Here is a 21264-nt window from a genome sequence, read left to right on the forward strand (position 1 = left end):
CTATGCCGCTCTGACATTGCTCATCCATATATTTATATATTCTTAATTCCGTTCCTTTACATAGATTGGTGTGTATAATACTGCACTGCTGGAGATAGAAACACAAGCATTTCGCTACACGCTCAATAACAAATGCAAAACACGTGTGACAAATAAAAAATTTGATTTTGCGTTTATACTTTTGTTTAGTATGAACAAGCCCACTACGTATAGATGCCAGTTCAAAATATAGTTTTGATTTACATTTGCTTGAGTTGTCAACTAATGTGAATTAAACCTGAAATCAACAAAATAATTCCACTTTTTGGATTTAGGTTTAAAGTTGGGTAAAAAAAATACAAAATGCCCTTACATTGATGACTTTTTGCTAATCCAATTAGTTTTCCAAGTTGATTAAATGTCATCACATTGATTTTGGGATTTGAAATGACATGGAAATAACATTGATTAAACCAGTTTTTGCCCAGTGGGAGATTCCCTTTTATCGCTGACCGATATGAAAAAAAAGCCTCGTGCAGTAAAAGTACTTCAAAAAAACACTTATTTGGAAAAGAAAGAAAGAATAGATTGTTTAAATTTGTGCTTCTTTAGTTCAGTTTTGTTGTAGCCTGTAAAGTCGTCCGTGTCCATGAGTGTTTTTCTTCACTTAAATGTTATTTAAACTTTTGCAATATATATTATATAGAGAAATGTATATGTACAATCTAACGCAGGTCTTACTGCAGCGACTGGTAGAGGAGAGGCAAGTGGGAGCTTCTTTCTTTCTATTTTTCTTTCTCTGTCAGTCACTCAGTCTGCCTTCGTGATGCGGCAGCTACCTAGCACCCAGCCCAAGGAGGCGAGGGGGAGGGTTCAAAAACAGGGGGGAGACCACCCCTTCTCTTATAATCCTCAGCCCCCCCCCCCACCCATATTTCTTATTTTGTCCTTTGTCATCTTTGGTAGAGTGTCCGACACTTGTGTCCCAGGAATACAGGGTTGGGAAAGAGTAGATGGAGGTGACGGAAGAGTGAGAGAGTGAAGAGAAGTATGAAGCCGGGTGAGTGTCTGCTGTGAGGGGTTGGATATTGGGTGTCAAAGGTCACAAGGAGATGAGTATGACTGTGGAAAACAACAGCATAAGACTGTAAAAGTGTGAGTGTGGAAAAGAAGAATGCGAGAGAAGAAGTGGTACAAGAAGAGGTACAAGCTTAGCCAGTGTGGAATGGGAGATATGAAGGATGGATTGGCGATGAAAACAGAAAGGTGGACAGGTGACGATGTGAGTTGTGCTCATCATCTGTAGAGCAGCAGTAGATAGGAGCAGAGGGCGAAGGTCAGTGAGGCGGCCAATGGTTGCGAGCACAGCACCGGGGCTCCTCCAATCAGAACTGTGGAAAACACAAACAGAACAAACTAAATGGTCGGAGCACAGTAGACTATTGACCACAACCAACAAGTCACATTGATTGTAAAGAGTTGAAGCCTTTTGGCATTTAGTTACTGTACAATACTTTTATCTAGTCTAGTAATCCATATGTGAAAAAGGTATGAGATAAATTAAAAATAAAGCCTTATGAGATATTGCAACTCAATCCCAAAGATGTGGTACTAAAACCACATCTGGAACTTAAAAAACTTGAGTGGAATGAGGGGAGTAAGGCTTTTTATCACTTCAGAGGCAGGATTCACAATGGAGATTGGATGCGTTGTCATAAGTGCTTTGAGGTAGCATCTAAGAGACAATTTACCCAACTGTTCGCCCCTTGTTCGACATGAAGATCTCTACACCAAACCCTTTCAAAGAATAGCTGTTGTGTTGGGCAGGAAATTCAAAGCTCATAGGATGATTTACTGTGCTTTTATAAAAATGCATGTCACTGCTTTTTTGGTACTCTGAGTAAGCATAGGGATTCAAAGAAATGTAATCACAAAGCACCTACAGTTCATGAGACATTTGCAACCCTTCCTCTCCTTTTGTCAGATAGCATGCAAATGCAGATACACACACACACTTGCTCTGTAACGCTTGTCGTCTGGGGAAAGAGTGGAGGACCAAAATGCAGCGTGATGATTATGCATTTTAATAAAATACTTTAACAACGAACAAAAAATAAACAGAGAAAATGAACGACGACGAAACAGTCCCGTAACGTGAACACAGGAAACAGGAATAATCACCCACAACCCACAATACAAAACAGGCTACCTAAATATGGTTCTCAATCAGGGACAACGATTGACAGCTGCCTCTGATTGAGAACCATACCAGGTAGAAACACAGAAATAGAAAATCATAAGACAAACATAGACAACTCACCCAATTCACACCCTGTCCATACTAAAACAAAAGACAAAACAAAGGAACTAAGGTCAGAACGTGACAAGCTCTTTATTCTTCCCGTCCTCTCCCATAGAGAAAAAGTTACGTAGGGGTCTGCAATGGCTAAAGATCTGGGGCTGTATGTATTTAGTGTCTTAGAGTAAAAGCTCTGATCTAGGATCGGTTTTGCCTTTTTAGATCATATGGAGATAACTCTTTGGGATAGGGGGCAGCATTTTCACTTTTGGATGAATAGCGTGCCCAGAGTGAACTGCCTCCTACTCTGTCCCAGATGCTAATATATGCATATTATTATTATTATTAGATAGAAAACACTGAAGTTTCTAAAACTGTTTGAATGATGTCTGTGAGTATAACAGAACTCATATGGCAGGCGAAAACCTGAGAAAAATCCAACCAGGAAGTGGAACATATGAGCTTTGAAGTTTTTCAAAGCTTGGCCTACCGAATACACAGTGGGATATGGATAGCGCTGCACTTCCTACGGCTTCCACTAGATGTCAACCGTCTTTAGAAACTTGAATGAGGATTCTACTATAAAGGAGGGGCTCATGAGACCTGTTGAGTCAGTGGTCTGGCAGAGTGTCTCAGGCTTGTGACGCGCGCTCCCAACAGAGTTACCTCTCGTTCCAGTGCTTTTTTTCCCAGACATAGGAATTCTCCGGTTGGAAGCTTATTGATGTTTTATGTTAAAACATCCTAAATATTGATTCCATACATCGTTTGACTTGTTTCTACGACCTGTAACGGAACATTTTGAGTTTTTGTCTGGACGAAGTGCTTGCACCTCATGAAGATGAATTACTGGGCTGAACACGCTAACAGCAAGTGGCTATTTGACAATAAATGATGGTACTTTATGGAACAAATCAGTCATTTATTGTCGAACTGGGATTCCTGGGTGTGCCTTCTGATGAAGTTCATCAAAGGTAAGTGAATATTTATGGTGTTATTTCTGACTTCTGTTGACTCAAATGGTGGATATTTCTCTGGCTGGATTGGGCTCTGAGTGCCGTTCTCAGATTATGCTTTTTCCGTAAAGATTTTTTGAAATCTGACACAGCGGTTGCATTAACTTCTTATGGTATAGGGGACGCTTGCGCCCGACTTGGCCAAAATCCAGGGAAAATGCAGCGCGGCAAGTTTATGTGAGATACTAAATTAAAGCTACACTCGTTGTGAATCCAGCCAACATGTCAGATTTTAAAAAGGCCTTTCGGCGTAAGCATAAGAAGCTATTATCTGATGATAGCACAACAGTAAACAAAGAGAGTAGCATATTTCAACCCTGCAGGCGCTACACAAAACGTATAAATAAAATATAAAAAACATGCCTTACCTTTGACGAGCTTCTTTTTTTGGCACTCCAATATGTCCCATAAACATCACAATTGGTCCTTTTGTTCGATGAATTCCGTCCATATATTTCCAAAATGTCCATTTATTTGGCGCGTTTGATCCAGAAATAAACAGCTTCCAAATTGCGCAACGTCACTACAAAATATCTCAAAAGTTGCCTGTAAACTTTGCCAAAACATTTCCGACTACATTTTGTAATACAACTTTAGGTATTTTTAAACGTTAATAATCGATCAAAATGAAGACGGGTCTATCTGTTTTCAATAGAGGATGATAGGAAACTAACGCTACTTTTCAAGTCTTGCTCACTCTCAACAGCTTTTACCTTTTTTCAAGATGGCAATACTTCTTCTTTGCACAAAGGAATAACCTCAGCCAAATTCCAAAGACTGGTGACATCCAGTGGAATCGGTAGGAACTGAAAACAAGTGCCTAAGAAATATAATTTCCCAATGAACAGACAGAGACAGACAGAGAAAAAAAAATCTGAACAGTTAGTCCTTGGGGTTTTGCCTGCTACATAAGTTCTGTTATACTCACAGACATGATTCAAACAGTTTTAGAAACTTCAGAGTGTTTTCTATCCAAATATACTAATAATATGCATATCTTATATTCTTGGCATGAGTAGCAGGAAGTTGAAATTGGGCACACTCTTTATCCAAAAGTGAAAATGCTGCCCCCCATACCTTAAGAAGCAAAGGAGAGTCTGTCTATAATTCTGTGAATAACAATTGTGTCTTTTATCAATGTTTATTATGAGTATTTCTGCAAAATCACCGGATGTTTTGGAATCACAACATTACTGCATGTAACGTGCCAATGTAAACTGAGATTTTTGGATATAAATATGAACATTATCGAACAAAACATACATGTATTGTGCAACATGATGTCCTATGAGTGTCATCTGATGAAGATCATCAAAGGTTAGTGATTAATTTTATCTATATTTCTGCTTTTTGTGATTCCTCCCTTTGTCTGGAAAAATGGCTGTTGTTTTTTTTTACTTGGCTCTGATCTAACATAATCATATATTGTGCTTTCGCTGTTTTTGAAATCAGATACAATGGGTAGATTAACAAGAAGTTTATCTTTCATTTGCTGTACTTGTTGGACTTGTTAATGTGTGAAAGTTACATATAACTGCCTTTTCAGCAGAATGTTGTCGAGGGGGTTCTGCTAGCGGAACGCCTATCCTAGAAAGGACAAGGAGAGGAGTGACCTGATCCTAGATCAGCATTCATACTAAATTTTTTTTGAATTGTGTTTGGTATATTAATGGCTGCTTACAGTAATGGCGTAATGGAGAGAACGGCTGCCGTTTTATTGGCTCTTAACCAACCGTGGTATTTTGTTTGTAACTTATTTTGTACATAATGTTGCTGCTACCGTCTCTTATGACTGAAAGGGCTTCTGGACATCAGAACATTGATTACTTACCTTGTATTGGACAAATATTTTTTCTTTAATGAATCCGACGGGAGGGATTTACTCCAGACACCCGAATAGGCCTTCATCCTCGTCATTCGCAGGAGAAAGAAGCTGAGATTTTGAGGAAGATTTTGGGGTGCCAGGCGAGTAGTGGCTAATCTGTCTTTGCCATCCGTATAGTTAGCCAATGGACAACCACTGGAAAATAACTGGGACGAACTAAAAGCACGTATATTCTACCAACGGGACATTAAAAACTGTAATATCTTATGTTTCACCGATTTGTGGCTGAACGACAACATGAATAACATACAGCTGGCGGCTTATACGCTCTATCGGCAGGATAGAACAGCAGCCTCTGATAATACAAGGGGTGACGGTCATTGTATATTTGTAAACAACAGCTGGTGCACGATATCTAAGGAAGTCTCAAGGTTTTGCTCGCCTGAGGTAGAGTATCTCATGATAAGCTGTAGACCACACTATCTACCAAGAGTGTTTTCATCTGTATTTTTCGTAGCTGTCTACATACCACCACAGACCGATGCTGGAACTAAGACCGCACTCAATGAGCTGTAAGCAAACAGGAAAACACTCACGCAGGGAATTTTAATGCAGGGAAACTCAAATCAGATTTACCTCATTTCTATCAGCATGTTAAATGTGAAACTAGAGGGAAAAAAACTGTAGACCACCTTTACTGCATACACAGAGACACGTACTAAGCTCTCCCTCACCCTCCATTTGGCAAATCTGACCATAATTCTATACTCCTGATTCCTGCTTACAAGCAAAAACTAAAGGAGGAAGCACCAGTGACTCGGTCAATAACAAAGTGGTCAGATGAAGCAGAAGCTACACTACAGGACTGTTTTGCTAGCACAGACTGGAATATGTTCCGTGATTCTTCTGATGGTATTGAGCAGTACACCACATCCGTCACTGGCTTCATCAATAAGTGCATTGATGATGTCGTCCCCACAGTGACTGGACATACCCCAACCAGAAGCCATGGTTTACAGGCAACATCAGCACTGAGCTAAAGGGTAGAGCTGCTGCTTTCAAGGAGCGGGACTCCAACCCGGAAGCTTATAAGAAATCCCGCTATGCCCTCCAATGAACCATCAAACAGGAAAAGCTTCAATACAGGACAAAGATCGAAACGTACTACACTGGCTCCGATGCTCGTCAGATGTGGCAGGGATTGCAAACTAATACATACTAAAAAGGAAAGCACAACCAAGAACTGCCCAGTGACACGAGCCTACGAGATGAACTAAATAACTTCTATGCTCGCTTCGAGGCAAATAACACTGAAACATGCATGAGAGCATCAGCTGTTCTAACTGTGTCATCACGCACTCTGCAGCCGACGTGAGTAAGCCTTTAAACAGGTCAACATTCACAAGGACGCTGGGCCAAACGGATTACCAGGATGTGCACTGCGAGCAGGCGCTAACCAACTCGCAAGTGTCATCACTGACATTTTCAACCTCTCCCTGTCTGAGTCTGAAATATCAACATGTTTCAAGCAGACCACCATAGTCCCTGTGCCCAAGAACACTAAGGTAAATGGCCTAAATGACTACCAACCCGTAGCACTCACGTCTGTAACCATGAAGTGCTTTGAAAGTCTGGTCATGGCTCACATCAACACCATTATCCCAGAAACCCTAGACCCACTCCAATTTACATTCCGCCCCAACAGATCCACAGTTTATGCAATCTATATTACATTTCACAGTGCCCTTTCACACCTGGACAAAAGGAACAACTATGTGAGAATGCTATTCATTGACTACAGGTCAGCGTTCAACACCATAGTGGCCTCAAAGCACATCACTAAGCTAAGGACCCTGGGACTTAACACCTCCCTCTGCAACTGGATCCTAGACTTCCTGACGGGCTGCCCCTGGTGGTAATGGTACGTAACATCACATTTGCCATGCTGATCCTCAACACGGGGGCCCCTCAGGGCTGCGCGCTCATTCCCCTCATGTACTCCCTGTTCACTCATGAATGCACGGCCAGGCACAACTCCAAAAACATCATTAAGTTTGCCGATGACAGAACAGTGGTGGGCCTGATCCCCGACAACGACGAGACAGCCTATAGGGAGGAGGTCAGAGACCTGACCGCGTGGTGCAAGGACAACATCCTCTCAATATGATCAAGACAAAAGGAGATTATTGTGGACTACAGGAAGAGGAGACACGAGCACGTCCCCATTCTCATCGACGGGGCTGTAGTGGAGGAGGTTGGCATCCACATCACCACCAAAATAAACATGGTCCAAGCACACCAAGAAAAGAGATTAGGCCTGGCTTGCAGTCGGCGTTCCAATTCATCCCGAAAGTGTTCGATGTGGTTGAGATCAGGGATCTGTGCAGGCCAGTCAAGTTCTTCCACACCAATCTCAACAAACCATTTCTATATGGGCCTTGCTTTGTACACGATGGCATTGTCATGCTGAAATACAAAAGGGCCTTCCCAAAACGGTTGCCACAAAGTGAAGAGGGCACGACAACACCGATTTGGCATGGGTCCCCAGATCCTCAAAAAGTTCTACAGTTACACAATCGAGAGCATTCTGCCTGGTTGCATGGTATGGCAACTGTTCGGCATCCGACCATAAGGCGCTTCAGAGGGTAGTGTGTACGGCCCAGTACATCACCGGGGCCAAGCTTCCTGCCATCCAGGACCTCTACACTAGGCAGTGTCAGAGGAAGGCCCAAAAAATTGTCAAAGACCCCAGCCAACCAAGTCATAGACTGTTCTCTCTGCTATCGCACGGCAAGCGGTACCGGAGCACCAAATCTAGGTCCCAAAGGCTCCTTAGCAACTTCCCATGCCATAAGACTGCTGAACAATTAATCAAATGGCTACCAGGACTATTTGCATTGACCTCTCCTCCTTTTTTTTTACACTGCTGCTACTCAAATAGGAGCAAGGAAAACCGCTGGTTGGCTTGGCAAACAAGACGAACTGGCACAGAGAGACAGGAAACAAAGGGATATATACATTGGGGATAATAAGCGACACCTGGAGGGGGTGGAGACAATCTCAAGGACAGGTGAACCATATCAGGGTGTGACAGTGTCATGGTGGGTTTTTTTCAGATTGTGGGGGCTGTTTTGTTAGACTTCTGTGTGGCTTTTGACATTATAGATCATAGTCTGCTGTTGGAAAAACATATGTGCTATGGCTTTACACCCCGTGCTATAGTGTGGATAAAGAGTTACCTGTCTAACAGAACACAGAGGGTGTTCTTTAATGGAAGCCTCTCCAACATAATCCAGGTAGAATAAAAAATTACCCAGGGCAGCTGTCTAGGCCCATTACTTTTTTCAATCTTTACTAATGAATTGCCACTGGCTTTGAAAAAAGACAGAGTGTCTATGTATGCGGATGACTCACACTGTAAATGTCAGCTACTACAGCGATTGAAATGACTGCAACACTTAACAAAGAGTGGGTTGCAAGGAATAAGTTAGTCCTAAATATTACCCACATATATCATTCTTCATCATTGCGTCTGCTTATCCATACAGTTTGCCCAGGTGTGTGGGCTGCATCTTTCCTCTACCCCAATCTCCTCTATCCAATAATAACTCATCTGTCTCAGCTAATCTATCTGGGCTCCTGAGCGGCACAGAGGTCTAAGGCACTGAATTTTTGTGCAAGTGGTGTCTCTATAGTCCCTGGTTGAAATCCAGTCTGTATCAGATCTTTCTGTGATTGGGAGTCCCATAGGGCAGTGCACAATTGGCCCAGTGTCATCTGGGTTTGGCTGGGGCTAGGCCGTCATTGTAAATAAGAATTTGTTCTGAACTGACTTGCCAAGTAAAAATTTTAAAAATGAAGAAAATAGCTGCACCACTGCGTCAATCACATGGGCTAACGTAGCCTAGTTTCCTGTTTACACCCTCCATCAATAATTCACTGTATTCCTTTAGGATCCCTGTTATAACTCCTTTCTTCCCCACTAGCCCTCGTCTCTTTCGCTGCTATCTCAGATGAGGTGTTTTGGGGAGGTAGAGTGGTTTTCTCGTTAATTATTTACTGACCCACCGATGTCTCTTGATTTGTTTTGGTTGTCTTGGCCTGTTGCTTTCGGTTAGGAAGGCATCCAATGCACAGAGATTTGTAATGTGTTGGATAGTCAGGTCGCTTACCTCCCCATTTGATCTGTGGGGAAATGCATGTGCCTTCAGCTATGTTGGGCACACCCATAAGTGTTGAAAATATTAACGTGGGCACCCTCATGAGTGGTAAAAATACACAGATATCAACACTGTACCAGACCACTTTCTTTCCCAAATTATTGTCTACAGTATGTCTAACTTGATCCCTCGATATTGTGATAGTATAGTAGCTTTATCTTTTATAATTTACCATTTCCCAAGATCCCCCATTCATTTACAAACAAAATGTTAATGGTTCTCTATCTCTATTTCCCAGACTGCGCTTGAGGTCAGGGGCAGCTTCAAATCAGTTTAGTGCCAGCTTGATTCAATCACTGTGGTCAGTGGTGGTCAACGGACACAAGAATACATTGACAGTGAGAGCTTTCTCACTTACAGGTAAATAATTGTCAATAGAAGCCATCGTGTGGAGTTGTTCAATTGTGGCTGCCTATACATTGGCAATGAAGAGCTCTTTCAATAATGGTTAGTGCTTTGGTCAGGGCTGTATGAAGCCATTGTATGGAGTCTGGTGTGGGTAGCATGGAGGAATCCTATAGCAGTGTCAATGAAGGTCAAGGCGCGTTGTGCCTTGCTACACTAAAAAAATGCTAGGTTAAAAGCTACCCAGTTTTGGGTAAATAGTGGACAGAACACACTTTGGGTTATTTTTTAACTAGCCAGTAGGGTCACTGAGCTATGCACCACTGGGTCAGATCATAAGACTGGAGGTGTGGTTTAGTAGGGGTGTGGCTTTTAGATTATTCTTTTTGGCCACCTGTGAGATGAAATGTTGTTCCGGTTAATCAGTGCTGTTGTACTGCCAACAAGTGTTATGGTTGAGTGCTGACACTTTTGTTGCCCCATTGGGGGCAGCTCTCCCCCCCCATTACTATTTTTATGCCACATGTCTTCTGCAATTCGATCTCCTCAATTCGTCTTTCTTAATCTCTTGCTCTCTCGCCTTCTCTCTAACGCCTTAAATATCTCTCCTCATTAATATCATTCTGCCACCAGTTTCCATTATTAGGGTCTCTGCTCTCTGGTTAACTAAATTCCCCCCTTCTATCCCTCTGTCTCTGGTTTCCCCAAATCTTAAAACAATTTGTAAATTCATCCACCTGCTGCAGAAAGCGTTTATTTATTGCATATTACATTTTCAAAGTAACCATACAGCATAGAGTGTAGCTTTGGAAAAAGGCCAGCGTCTGTGAAAGGGCAAGATCTCGACAATGTTTCGGTGAAACTGAACAATTATTTTCTTATACTGTGTTTGGTTTGTAATGGTGAGAATGTGATAGACTGTGTCTGCCTTTAGTGAATTGGTGAGATTAATAGACAGATTTTGACCTAAGATCTGCGTCAAGGGGCAACTTCCCCCTACACCTACAGTAATATTGTGACATACATACCTGTGTTGGAAACGGAATTCTCCTGCTTGCATTTCCCTTTGGTGACTGATACATCATCGATGGCAATGTCCCCTTCGTAGCCCGATCCCCGAATGGCCTGAAACACCACCTGGACAGGGAAAGAGAAAAACAGACTTTAATAAAAAGGGAATAACTTGGCTTTCCATAGAAAATTTACTTCCACTTGCATTGCCAATACCACCAAAGCATTGTGCCAAATTGCTGCCAAGAATGACATAGACCTACAAGTGATTTACCACTCCAGAATATTGTTTTTATTTAATTGATTTTTTCAAACATTTTGTCACTTAGAGTGTATTCCATTTGGAGAAAAAAGGAAACCACACCAACCACCACAGCAACAACAAGGAGAGAACACTTTCATCCATAATAGCATTCACCTCAGACTGGTGCGTAATCCATTCTTAATTCTCTTAATGAGAAAACAAAAAAGGGATACTGCATATCCATGGCGAATGATTGCGGCATATTGAGTGTGAGGCAACGGGCATTCATTGATGTTAGTGTATACTCTGGCTCGTGTGTGTTAGAGTGCCTTGATATTTCTGTGCGTGTATGCTTATTATGGTTGCATCCCTACAGGTTGCAATTAAGGCACCACAGGTCAACCCCCGCCACGCGTACCCGTCCATATAAGGACAAAACGCCACACAGCCTCTTGACCCACAGTTGACCAGGGGCTCATCAACTACCAGCTCTCTGACCACTCTCTCTCTCTTTCTTCCAATTTAGCACAAAGGTGGATGGCGCGGCTCTCTCGCTGCTATTCTCTAATTGAATCCCAGAATACACTCCTTGGAACGAGGGACTCCTTTGAATAAATAAAGAATGCCTGGAGAGGAGGTTTTGACAGGGATGGAGGGAGTGAAGGGGTGAGACTCTGATAGATGTGACCGGTCTACTCATTTGCGAGGGATCTTTATTTGATTTGTCCGCGAGGTGGAAGAAGGGCGGAGGGGTGGCTAGGCTAATTGGCCAAAGGGCCGTGGTGGGCGGACAGGTGGTGTTGAGGAAAAGAACCCATTCACACAATGTCCAATTATACTCAATGGTATTAGTCACACTGCTATAAATGCACACGAACACACCTTACAAACCTTTGTCCTTGTGTGCATGTGTTTGTGTGTCTAGTCGGCCAGGTCTTGCTATTCATTTTTATTAATGTATTCACTTCCATAGCTCTTTCGAGTAAATCCCCTCATCTAATAGGCAGAGGCCAACGCTGCCGACAGTACAAGCCTGATTTATTATAGGGCAGACAAGCCTTACTGGGGGCTCTGACACACACAAACACACACACAGAAACACATGCACGCACACACGCAAACACACAAACACACACACACTATGGCTACGAGAGAGAGCTAGAGAGGTGAAATTGAGAAGATTGAGAGAGACATGAGTGTGAAGAGAGAGGGAGAGGATTGAGAGGGAAGAGAAATACAGAGATAGGAAGAGAGCTGCCAAGGCCCCATGAATTAAACAGCTATAAAGCTGGATGTGTGTGTGTGTGTGTGTGTGTGTGTGTGTGTGTGTGTGTGTGTGTGTGTGTGTGTGTGTGTGTGCGCACACATATGTCTGTCTTTGTGCATGTATTTATGCCTTTGTGCACGTGTATGTATGTCCATGTGGTGTGTGGTTGTTATTGATGTGTGTGATTTATCTTTGTAAAGATTGGGGTATCTGCGTGAGATTTTGAAAGCTTGTGTAAACATCTGTAAGTGGGGCTGTGTGCGTGTCTGTCTAAATTACTATGCTCTCCTCACTTTGTTTTCTCCTGCTGGAGGGGATACATTTGTAGCAGTAGAACAGGGCTGTCCCTAAAGTCTGGCTCAGCTCCCTATGACACACACCCACAGGCGCACACACACAGGCTTGAGGGCATGCAGATACATGCACACTTTACACACGTGCATGCACAGCAAATTTGCAAGTGTTGGTGTTAAGGTAAAAAGTGTTGTGAGTGTTATAACTGAGTGTTGATTCCAGTGGGGTTAACACCAGTGGGATTAACATTTTCACCATGTGGCTACCAAAATACATGTTATTTTATTCACAGTGGAATCAACACTGCGTGGTTTTGTTGTATTTCAGTCAACTCTCTCAGAGTGAAAAAGACATGTGAGGGTCCTCATTATCATTCCTCCCTGAATGCTTTGTTGCAGGTTGAGGTTAAGAATAGTTTGTTCTAGTATCTATGTTTCTGCATGCACATTGATTATACTATACAAAGATAAACTCTTCTAAACTAATCCAATCTGTAATCGTGAAAGGTCGAACAGCTCTTTTTGAACAGATCTTTTTTGATGAACGTCAGGAACCCGAATCACATCAGTGAAAGACCCGTACATTTGGATACTGCTACTACTGCTTTTTAAGCTCAAAACAAACGTTTTCTGCAGATAAGTCATTGTGTAAAATAAGGGGCATAATTGTGAGAATGTCAATAATTTGGCCAGGTAAAAATGTATTTGAACAACATTTCACGATCTGCCTACCTTTTGGGATATACATTGGTTCTAGGTCGATTTTTAAGCATTATTAATGAAGAGCTGTTTGGGATCCACTCTTTTACGTGAATGTAGCAAAATGAGTCGGCTCACAGAAAAGACTCATCACCAATCTGTAAGGGGTTGGACTAATTGCACCCTTTTTAGAGATGGATGTTCCAGTTTAGATGGTTTAGGTAGTATTGTTTGTCAAGTCCTTGACCATAGCAATCATTCTGAATGCATGTTGTGGGTGCATTTCCAATTGTTTGATATTGTTAGCAGTTGATGTTATTCTTTAATAACACAGACCCCAAAGCAAATAAGGGGGAGGAAAATTGGTTTATTCAAATAGGACAAATCACTCCCCTGTTCTCAGTGATTCTCTCCTGTGATTCTCTCCACATAACAAACGGACAGGATGTAGTTCATAACCCAGCCCTAGCCTGTGGTTGACCAATTAGAATTTCTTGCAATAAAACTGGGCCAAATAATTCTCTCTACTATTATTCTGACATTTCACACTCTTAAAATAAAGTGGTGATCCTAACTGACCTAAAACAGGGAATTTTTACTTGGATTAAATGTCAGGAATTGTGAAAAACTGAGTTCAAATGTATTTGGCTAAGGTGTATGTAAACTTCCGACTTCAACTGTAGATTTCCCTATGTAAACATATCCTGATTTTCAGGAAAAAGTTGGACATGTCACCTAGATATCCCAAATATGATGACTGCGGTGTACAACATAGAAGCTTATCAGATTCTGATCATCTTACTATGCTTCTTCACCCGAGATTGGCCCCCGATTGCTAATCAATCAGTTCTTCATTCTCCAGGCTCTGCTTTGTCATCAAAATGGACACCCTTGCAATGAGTGTCATGTATCCATCTTGATTTTCCCTGGACTTTTACTGCTGACCTCGTTAGAAGCTAAACTTGATAAAGACCTTCCCATTTTGGCCCTAATGTCTAAATTATTTTGGCCCTAATGCCACTGTCCTGGTACTACGTCATGTCCCCCCTCGGGAGTTATTCCCCACACCTCTTTTACTTGTCTGTCTGCATACCCTACTGCATTAGAGAGTTGTATGAAATAGTTAAGCATTGTATCATTCATAAAGTGAACATCTGCTTTTCTCAAATCTAACGTGCCTGTCACTATCACATTGTACATTGTAGTAACTGCCCATGCCCAGCCTAACTTCCTCATACCCTCCTCCACAATGCTTGAACCATCTGTGTGTAAAATAAACTCAGGGTTTACCAATGGATGACTCTTAATAAACCCATCAAGGAGCAGATCCAAAAACAACTCACAACAGTCATGTTCAAGTAATGTGGTCTCTGGGGGAAGCATCAGAGTAGCTGGATTACATGGTGTGCCACGTCACCTTCCCTTCAGAAATGTTCATGTAGAGTCAAGTTGCATAAGGCCTAAAATAGGTCGTTTAAATGAGCCTATCCACACCCTTGCAACAATCTTCAATGGACCAATAGAAATTGATAATGGTTCGGTCTGTTTCATATCTGTGTTCCCTCCCCCCCACACCTGGGCAATACAGTGACTTTAGCACCAGTACCTACTAAAACATCTACTGCAAAGTTTTTAACCATCATGTTCACATATATTCCATCCGATTTCATATGTACACCAGCTGAGATAGGACGTAAGAGGGGTCTATTAGTTTCCCTCAACAGCATCCAGCAAACTCTGCTGCTGAGCCGGAGAGAGCTTCTTACATTTCTGCATCAACATTGTGTCATTGGGGCTGTTGTCTTGATTCCATTTTCCCTTAGACGAACCGGGCTTCTTCTGGCAATTCCTCATAGGAACATGTTTTCTTTTCTGAAATTCTCATTGCCGGTGACCAGAAATCCCGCAATAATGACATTCACCAGGTTTATTTTTTGCTGAACGAATAATGTTGTTGGTTTCACTCGGAACCTGCACAACTCTGATACCCACATCTCGTGGATGCTTCAAAGTTTTTGAACATTCATCCAACTGTTTTGGATATGCTGATTTTTGTGTGATTACTGTCACTAGAGGTTTGTCTTTACTTACTTTTACAGCCTGTGTTCTGGTTGGCCTAAGACATCGTTTGTCACTGCTGTCAGTATCTGTTAACTCAAAGCCAGGCAGTGCTGACCAGATGTTTGAAACCCGATCATCCTTGCGCAACTCAGCCTGAGGGTAGATTGAGGGAACAAAGGGTCCTCCACATGTTGGAGCCAAGTCTGTTTTTACGACCCTTGCCTGTAATTGTTGAATTTCTTAATTTAAGGTTTTGATCTGTTCACCAAGAGTTTTGAAACTTTCAGAAATAATTTATCATCCCTTTTTCTTACTTTGGTTAAAACAGTTAAAGTCAATCGTGTCTTTGTCAACAATGATGAAATATTTCTTTATTTTGAATTGCCTACACTTCTCTACTTTGAAATGGTTCTTCAAATACCTAGACAGTGAATTTACAATCTCTTTTATGCTCATATTCAGAGGAGCTGTTCCGTCCTTTTCCAGAGCGGTTTTCCCACTTAACAATGGCATTATATTAACTTCAAAAGTTGTATAATATATATCTCTATGTTTGTACATTTATTTAACCCCATATATATATATACAGTGCCTTGCGAAAGTATTCGGCCCCCTTGAACTTTGCGACCTTTTGACACATTTCAGGTTTCAAACATAAAGATATAAAACTGTTTTTTTTTGTGAAGAATCAACAACAAGTGGGACACAATCATGAAGTGGAACGACATTTATTGGATATTTCTAACTTTTTTAACAAATAAAAAACTGAGAAATTGGGGGTGCAAAATTATTCAGCCCCTTTACTTTCAGTGCAGCAAACTCTCTCCAGAAGTTCAGTGAGGATCTCTGAATGATCCAATGTTGACCTAAATGACTAATGATGATAAATACAATCCACCTGTGTGTAATCAAGTCTCCATAGAAATGCACCTGCACTGTGATAGTCTCAGAGGTCCGTTAAAAGCGCAGAGAGCATCATGAAGAACAAGGAACACACCAGGCAGGTCCGAGATACTGTTGTGAAGAAGTTTAAAGCCGGATTTGGATACAAAAAGATTTCCCAAGCTTTAAACATCCCAAGGAGCACTGTGCAAGCGATAATATTGAAATGGAAGGAGTATCAGACCACTGCAAATCTACCAAGACCTGGCCGTCCCTCTAAACTTTCAGCTCATACAAGGAGAAGGCTGATCAGAGATGCAGCCAAGAGGCCCATGATCACTCTGGATGAACTGCAGAGATCTACAGCTGAGGTGGGAGACTCTGTCCATAGGACAACAATCAGTCGTATATTGCACAAATCTGGCCTTTATGGAAGAGTGGCAAGAAGAAAGCCATTTCTTAAAGATATCCATAAAAAGTGTCATTTAAAGTTTGCCACAAGCCACCTGGGAGACACACCAAACATGTGGAAGAAGGTGCTCTGGTCAGATGAAACCAAAATTGAACTTTTTGGCAACAATGCAAAACGTTATGTTTGGCGTAAAAGCAACACAGCTCATCACCCTGAATACACCATCCCCACTGTCAAACATGGTGGTGGCAGCATCATGGTTTGGGCCTGCTTTTCTTCAGCAGGGACAGGGAAGATGGTTAAAATTGATGGGAAGATGGATGGAGCCAAATACAGGACCATTCTGGAAGAAAACCTGATGGAGTCTGCAAAAGACCTGAGACTGGGACGGAGATTTGTCTTCCATCAAGACAATAATCCAAAACATAAAGCAAAATCTACAATGGAATGGTTCAAAAATAAACATATCCAGATGTTAGAATGGCCAAGTCAAAGTCCAGACCTGAATCCAATCGAGAATCTGTGGAAATAACTGAAAACTGCTGTTCACAAATGCTCTCCATCCAGCCTCACTGAGTTCGAGCTGTTTTGCAAGGAGGAATGGGAAAAAATGTCAGTCTCTCGATGTGCAAAACTGATAGAGACATACCCCAAGCGACTTACAGCTGTAATCGCAGCAAAAGGTGGCGCTACACAGTATTAACTTAAGGGGGCTGAATAATTTTGCACGCCCAATTTTTCAGTTTTTGATTTGTTAAAAAAGTTTGAAATATCCAATAAATGTCGTTCCACTTCATGATTGTGTCCCACTTGTTGTTGATTCTTCACAAAAAAATACAGTTTTATATCTTTATGTTTGAAGCCTGAAATGTGGCAAAAGGTCGCAAAGTTCAAGGGGGCCGAATACTTTCGCAAGGCACTGTATTTGAGTCAGTGGTCTGGCAGAATGCATGATATCGCCTTGCGTTCCATTACTCTGTAGACAAAAACGAATGCTCCGGTTGGAACGTTATTGGATATATATGTTAACAACATCCTGAAGATTGATTCTCTACTTAATTTGACCAGTTTATTCAACCTGGAATATACCTTTTTGAGGTTTTGGTCCGAGTTCGCCTGGACTGGCGCCACATGTTTGGACATGTGAACTAAACGCGCTAGCAAAAGTAGTTAATTGGACACTAGTAATGGACATTATCGAACAAAACAACGATTTATTGTGGAACTAGGATTCCTGGCACTGCATTCTGATGAAAGATCATCAAAGGTAAGGGAATATTTATGATGTAATTTCGTACTTCTGTTGACTCCAACATGGCGGAGAAATGTTGTGTACCTCTGAGCGCCGTCTCAGATTATTGCATGGTATGCTTATTAAGTAAAGTTTTTTTTAAATCTGACACAGCGGTTGCATTAAGAACAAGTTTATCTTTAATCATAAGTAAAACATGTATCTTTCATCAAAGTTTATGATGAGTAATTCTGTTATATGACGTGGCACTCTGTAATTATTCAGGATATTTTGGAGGCATTTCTGCACATGGCGTCAATGTAAACTGAGATTTGTGGATATAAATATGCACATTATCGAACAAAACATAAATGTATTGTGTAACATGATGTCCTATGAGTGTCATCTGATGAAGATTATCAAAGGTTAGTGATTAATTTTATCTCTATTTCTGCTTTTGTGACTATTTTTGGCTGGGAAAAATGGCTGTGTGTTTTTTTGGATTTGGTGGTGATCTAACATAAATACACTGCTCAAAAAAATAAAGGGAACACTTAAACAACTCGATGTAAATCCAAGTCAATCACACTTCTGTGAAATCAAACTGTCCACTTAGGAAGCAACACTGATTGACAATAAATGTCACATGCTGTTGTGCAAATGGAATAGACAACAGGTGAAAATTATAGGCAATTAGCAAGACACCCCCAATAAAGGCGTGGTTCTGCAGGTGGTGACCACAGACCACTTCTCAGTTCCTATGCTTCCTGGCTGATGTTTTGGTCACTTTTGAATGCTGGCGGTGCTTTCACTCTAGTGGTAGCATGAGACGGAGTCTACAACCCACACAAGTGGCTCAGGGAGTGCAGCTCATTCAGGATGGGACATCAATGCGAGCTGTGGCAAGAAGGTTTGCTGTGTCTGTCAGCGTAGTGTCCAGAGCATGGAGGCGCTACCAGGAGACAGGCCAGTACATCAGGAGACGTGGAGGAGGCCGTAGGAGGGCAACAACCCAGCAGCAGGACCGCTACCTCCGCCTTTGTGCAAGGAGCAGCAGGAGGAGCACTGCCAGAGCCCTGCAAAATGACCTCCAGCAGGTCACAATTGTGCATGTGTCTGCTCAAACGGTCAGAAACAGACTCCATGAGGGTGGTAATGAGGGCCCGAGGTCCACAGGTGGGGGTTGTGTACAGCCCAACACCGTGCAGGACGTTTGGCATTTGCCAGAGAACACCAAGATTGGCAAATTTGCCACTGGTGCCCTGTGCTCTTCACAGATGAAAGCAGGTTCACACTGAGCACATGTGACAGACGTGACAGAGTCTGGATACGCCGTGGAGAACGTTCTGCTGCCTGCAACATCCTCCAGCATGACCGGTTTGGCGGTGGGTGAGTTATGGTGTGGGGTGGAATTTCTTTGAGGGGCCGCACAGCCCTCCATGTGCTCATGTGGCTGGAGTGTGTCAGCAGTTCCTGCAAGAGGAAGGCATTGATGCTATGGACTGGCCCGCCCGTTCCCCAGACCTGAATCCAATTGTGCACATCTGGGACATCATGTCTCGCTCCATCCACCAACATCACGTTGCACCACAGACTGTCCAGGAGTTGGCGGATGCTTTAGTCCAGGTCTGGGAGGAGATCCCTAAGGAGACCATCTGCCACCTCATCAAGAGCATGCCCAGGCGATCACAGAAAGCAGCATGCTGCTGACAAACCGGGCCTGTATTCACCAAGCTGATTTAGGATATGTTTTGCCTTCACATGGAGTACAATTACATTTACAAGGGGGAGCTAATCCTTGATCACTATTTCTACTCTGAGACACTTTGTAAATAAGGGTCCTGGAAGAAAGCTGTTGCCCAAGACCTTGCACAGCAGTCGTTTCACTACAGGACCCTAGATGTATTACAGTCCATTCTTATTAACTGAATATTGTACAGGAATTGCTAAATATCAATGACACAGAACCATTGTTGGATTTTCAGCAACATGTGCAGTAAATGCTAACATGGCTTTGGTGATGAAAGCTACAAAATGTATTATCATCTCCCTATCAGGCCACAGCATGCTGTGACATGGGCCTGGATGGTGAAACACATCTTCTGCTGCCTGAATACTGGGACCTTCAGTGCTACCGGAAGCAACGGCCTTACCTGGGAGCACAGTAAAAGTTTCCCTGTTTCACAGCCATTCTGTCGACTTGTATTGTACGAAAGCACTGACTTATCTTCACTTTGTCTATTTGTCCCATTCTTCAGTCTTGACTGTGATATACATTTTAGTTGACACACCTGTGTGATACAGTACATTAATAAAAATGTATTCACCCTGGACATGAGTCTTGCACGGATTTGATACATTTTGAATCATAAGCTCTAAGTGTTTTTTGATATTGAAGTTACTACAGAAGTTAGTGGTCAGAAAAAATATGAAAACCAATGTGCCGAAAATGTTATTATTTTGTAATCTAACAATTTTTTTAAATATTTTTTTTTATACATAACTTTATTGCGTTTGGTCATCCCCAAAATGTGGCATTTGAAAGGTTTGATACCTGTCCTTCCTCAGGGAACTGTTTGTGGGTAGCTGACAAAAGGATGTCAGGTTTTTGATGTCCTGCTCTAGAGTTCCATAGCCTCACCTGGGGATAGGGGGATGGACACGTTAGTTTTATAAAAATCTGGGAGACTTTTACATGGATGAGAGAGCATGAGTTTGAGTAAGTACAGTAAATCCAATCCAACAGGTGAGCCTGGATAATATGCTATGTTGTCACCAGGGTTGGGGAGTAACGGATTACATGGAAGAGACTACAAAAACCGGTAACTGTAATCCGATTACAATATTTTAGCTTGTAACGTAACGGATTACAGAAACTTTTGAAAAACTAGATGCTTATATTTGAGGATTACTTTTAAATCAATTCAAATCAAATGTTATTTGTCACATGCGCCGAATACAACACCTTACAGTGAAATGCTTACTCACAAGCCCTTAACCAACAATCCTAACCCTAAAAAATAAAAGTAAGAAATAATTAAAGAGCAGCAGTAAAATAACAATAGTGAGGCTATATACATGGGGTAACGGTACAGAGTCAATATGTGGGGAAACCGGTAAGTCGAGGTAATTGAGGTAATATGTACACGTAGGTAGAGTTACAATGCAGAGATAATAACAGAGAGTAGCAACAGCTTATGGCAATGCAAAAATTCTGGATAGCTGTTTGATTGTTTGTCCATTTGATTGTTCAGGAGTACTTTGGTTTGGGGGTAGAAGCTGTTTAGAAGCCTCTTGGACCTAGACTTTGCACTCCAGTACCGTTTGCCGTATGGTAGCAGAGAGCACAGTCTATGACTAGGACGGCTGGAATCTTTGACAATTTTTAGGGCCTTTCTCTGACACCGCCTGGTATAGAGGTCCTGGATGGCAGGAAGCTTGGCCCCGGTGATGTACTGGGCTGTACACACTACCCTCTGT

The 21264-nt window shown here is 42.0% G+C and overlaps 1 long non-coding RNA gene across 1 annotated transcript in view; it reads right to left on the reverse strand.

The window, feature by feature from the left end:
• Positions 1 to 943: 943 nt before the first annotated feature.
• LOC116353384 (uncharacterized) overlaps positions 944 to 21264 on the reverse strand; it is a 31334-nt gene continuing 11013 nt past the window's right edge. Inside the window, exons 2-3 of the long non-coding RNA XR_004202799.1 lie at positions 10713 to 10821; positions 944 to 1370 (exon numbers count right to left, since the gene is read on the reverse strand). This is a non-coding gene — a long non-coding RNA (uncharacterized LOC116353384). The remainder of the gene's footprint in view (positions 1371 to 10712; positions 10822 to 21264) is intronic.

This window comes from Oncorhynchus kisutch, linkage group LG14 (assembly GCF_002021735.2).
Source record: "Oncorhynchus kisutch isolate 150728-3 linkage group LG14, Okis_V2, whole genome shotgun sequence".
Taxonomy (NCBI): Eukaryota; Metazoa; Chordata; class Actinopteri; order Salmoniformes; family Salmonidae; genus Oncorhynchus; species Oncorhynchus kisutch.